General features: G+C 43.6%; 1 pseudogene; it reads right to left on the bottom strand.

The window, feature by feature from the left end:
* Positions 1–259: 259 nt before the first annotated feature.
* Positions 260–4,409, bottom strand: part of LOC103731494 — a 9,960-nt pseudogene continuing 5,810 nt past the window's right edge.

Below are 4,409 nucleotides of genomic sequence, written 5' to 3'. Positions count from 1 at the left end.
ACTTTTTCCCAAGCAACAAAGTTACTTTTAAAGACCCGCTTCTTTCCAAAATTAAAAAAAAAAAATCTGTTTTGATGTGATTTTTCATTTTTAGCAAAGTAGCATAGCAACAATCCTGAATGTAGGACTGCCCAAGGCTGTGGTCACAGGTGTAAGCATCATTGCATATCAGGAAGAGAGAAACAAAGCAGGAGCTGGGGTAAAGAAAAAACTGAGATTTTAGGATCCCACTCCCTGCATCTCCTACATCTCCTGCATCTTAGCTGACAGCGATCTTGTTTTCTTATGAAAGTGATGGAACTGGTGTTTGGCCACACCATCCAGGACTCCAGGCTTTTCCACATCACCACTGTTGCCTGATTGGGAGCCGTCTATCTTGGAGATTGTAGAACTACTGACCACGTACCTGGCTCCCAGGGACACCGGGAGGGTGGGGATGCCCCCACTCTGGATCACCGAGATTGCGTTGGTCTTCATTGCGAGGCCTCCATTGAGAATACTGGTGTACTGGCTCCACACAGCAGGGTCCACACCCACAGCGGCAGGGGACAGGAGTTCCTTGGGAAACTACTCAGAAACTTTCTTTCCATCTGCACTCAACAGAGCCATGGTGTTCTCAATAGTCAGCTTCCTCCCCCGGTGGGCAGAGTTATTGTGGGACCCATGTGTCATGTAGTGTACCTTCAGGTTGCCCTTGGTGGTAAAAGCTTGGCCACAGGTGTTGCACATGAATGGTTTCCTCTTCGTATGTCACCTCGTGGATCTGAAGGGCACTGGCAGACAAGTTTTTCCCACACCGTGTAGAGCAGTGTTACTTGGCCTGTCAGCGTGGCTGGGCAAAGGCAGTATGCCTGGAGATGTAGTGGAGGGTCCGACAAACATGCAGAGAACTTCAACTTAGACATAGGTAGGCTGTGCTCAGATAAACGTTGATAGGAGACTGGTACGGCCTTCCGTCGCAAACTGGCTGCTCTTATCTTATTTTTAAAAAGATTTTTATTGTTCTTGTTTTATTTTATGTGTATGGATGTATTGCCTGCATGTGTGTAAGCAAGTGCACCTGCATTGTGCAATGCCTGCGGAAATCAGAAGAAGGCAGTGATGCCTCTGGAACTGAAGTGATGATTGTTGCCTGCCATGTGAGTGCTGGGGACCAAACCAGGGTCTTCTGTAAGAACAGATAGTGCTCTTAACCACTGAATCACCTCTCCAGCCACCACAATTAATATTTTTAAATTTCCCCTCAGAGAACAATAAAGAAATGGAGATAACATTATTAAAAAGAAACTTTGAAATGCAGAAGGGAATGAAAAGGAAGAAAAGTTAATAGAACATGCACTTCAGTTAAACAAAACAAATGTCAGACTAAACACATGCACAATCAAGCACCTCTATATGGGCTTACAAAATTGAGAAGGAATGTGGGGAGTTTGCAATAGTTGAAGAGGGGACAGAAAGGAGTGAGAATTGTGTAAATACAGTACTCATGTAGGAAATTCTCTAAAAACTAGAAAGCAAGAGAAAGAAACAGTATTGAATTTCTTGAATTATATAGTTAATCCTCTTTCTTTGAAAAAATACAAACTAAACAGAAAAAAAGCTGAAAATATTGATTGCTGACCTATATCATCATGAAATGTAAAATAAGACTGGTAGCATCAACATATTTAAAGTTAAGTTTTGCCAGTCACAGTGGCACACACCTTTAATCCCAGCACTCAGGAGGCAAAAGCTGGCATATCTCTGTGAGTTCGAGGCCAGCCTGGACTACATAGGGAGTTCTAGGCCAGCTGGCGCTACAGAGAGACCCTTTCTCAAAAAGACCTAAATAAATAAATAAATAAATATAAATAAACAAATAAATAAAGAAAGAGGGCGCTGGAGAGATGGTTCAGTGGTTAACAGCACTGGCTGCTCTTGCAGAGGACCTGGGTTCAATTCCCAGCACCCACATGGTGGAACAGCCCATAGAAAACAGATGATGCAGAGACCCAAAAGTTCAGTGCCTTCCCACAACGGGACAAAGATCACCCACACCTACCACCACCTCCAAAGCTCAGGGACTTTTGCAGAAGAGGTTGGCGGAAAGAATGTAAGAGCCGGAGGAATGGGTGGAGTGTTAACTGGAAGTGTCCTCTGACCACTATGCCGGCAAGCTATAGTCACACCTCCTTCCCATGCTCGTCAAGGAGAGGGAACTCGGTTACCCCGCCTACTCAGATGACTTTAGCTTCATGTGGGGGAGGGGCTAAGGACATATAAGCCAAGAATGCCAGGAGGCACCTCTCACCATTTTCTGTGACTGTCAGGAAGTCACTGAATCTATATTTGACTGTGGACTTTCCAGTGCAGCAGTAAATGGGGGCACCTAATCCTCTGTAAATAAACCCCCACCCTAAACACAAGCAAAAAAAAAAAGAAAAGAAAAGAAAAGAAAACGACAAGACAGAGTACACACATCAGTGGGCTCAAACTGTCAGTGATGCAGTACGTAACTAATCCTGTCACAACAGAAAATAAGAATGAAAAATATTGTGATACGTGGGGGTGGGGCGGAATCTAAAATCCCATGTGAAGCATCTGGTTGCAATACAAAAAAAATGAACTATGTCTAAAATGAAGAAATTCTGACCATTTCACAGAGTAATTAAAAAATCAGCAGAGCCACTGGGACTGAAAGAAAGCCACTCTCAGGATGAACAGATACAAAGTGAGACTTCCAGAAAATTAGTAGAAAAAGAGGACACAATAGAAGCTAAGGAAGAAAAAGTCCCACACTTATTTGAAGAAATTCTGTCAAAAAATTTCACACATTTCACAAAAATATTAAGGATCCAAGTGTGGGCACAGGCTTGAGCCTAGGGTAAAAGTCTTATTGACAGCTATACAGCAGGCCTGAGGCAAGATAGGATGTTGTCTGTTATGCTAATAGGATGCTAAATCTGTTATGCTAATGACGTATCTTACTTTCTGTGCTGTGATTGGACCACTAACCCTATTATAAGCTTGTGCTTGCAACACTTAGATATTGCAACAGTCAGGGTCATGTGGTTTCCAGGAATCCAGGCTCTGTACTCTGAAACCCATTATGCTAATGAGGCATCCTACCCACAATTCTGTGATAGGATGTTGTCTGTTATGCTAATAGGATGCTAAATCTGTTATGCTAATGCGGTATCTTACTTTCTGTGCTGTGATTGGACCACTAACCCTATTATAAGCTTGTGCTGTCCTGCAATAAACCAGACCTGTGTCACTGAACCTGGTCTCCTGTGTCTGAATGCAGCTCCGCTAACAGTCTCCTCACCAGCCCTGGGGTGCAGGACTGGGCAGAAGCATTGACGACAGGGGGCAGTGCCAAGCGAGCAGAAGAGCAGCCTCAACCCAGGGCACGATAGGATGTTGTCTGTTATGCTAATAGGATGCTAAATCTGTTATGCTAATGCGGTATCTTACTTTCTGTGCTGTGATTGGACCACTAACCCTATATAAGCTTGTGCTATCTTGCAATAAACCAGACCTGTGTCACTGAACCTGGTCTCCTGTGTCTGAATGCAGCTCCGCTAACAGTCTCCTCACCAGCCCTGGGGTCCAGGACTGGGCAGAAGCATTGACAACAGGGGGCAGTGCCAAGCGAGCAGAAGAGCAGCCTCAACCCAGGGCAGGGCAGAAAGAAGAGCGGCCTCAGCCCAGGGTGAGTGGAGGAGCAGCCTCGAGGCCTGTGAGAACAAAGGAGTGGCACCCACAAGAATGGAGGAGTGGCCGTTGAAGTTTCCGTTGAAGGAAACTTCAACAAGATCAAACATTAACCTCTCTTCAGAATAGTAGAGATGAGAATGTGTTGGGACAAAATAGTCACAGTGAAAAGTCAGTAAAAAATTCTATATCCAACAAAAGTATTCCTAATAATGATGGTAAGACAATCCCATATTTACATACATGGATGCTGATGGGGTTGGTATTTCTCAGATGTCTTACAAAAAATGCTGAAGGAGGAGCCTCAAGATGAAAGGAATTCACACTTGCTGAATACAGGACTCAAAAAACAAGCAGTATACACACTGGTGATTACATGGGGAATTGAAAAGGATGGTGTCAATGTTTCCATTTCTCTTTCTGCATTTGCTCTCAAATACACTTATAAATGTTAATCAAGGGCTGGAGAGATGGCTCAGAGGTTGAGAGCACTGACTGCTCTAGCCAAGGATCTGGGCTCAGTTCCTAACATCCACATAGTGAGTAACAACTGACTGTAACTCCAGCTCCCAAGGTTCTGACACTTCTTATGGCCTTCACAGGCATTGCACGACGATGGGAGCACTTACATACATGCATACAATACACTCATTATCACAAAATAAAAATAATAAAAATTTTAAAAATAAATGTTAAACAAACATATTACTTTT

Source organism: Nannospalax galili, unplaced genomic scaffold (assembly GCF_000622305.1).
Source record: "Nannospalax galili isolate Female #2095 unplaced genomic scaffold, S.galili_v1.0 scaffold154, whole genome shotgun sequence".
NCBI classification, from domain to species: domain Eukaryota; kingdom Metazoa; phylum Chordata; class Mammalia; order Rodentia; family Spalacidae; genus Nannospalax; species Nannospalax galili.
Note: the sequence above shows the minus strand (reverse complement) of the source record. Positions and strands in the feature narration are given on the sequence as shown.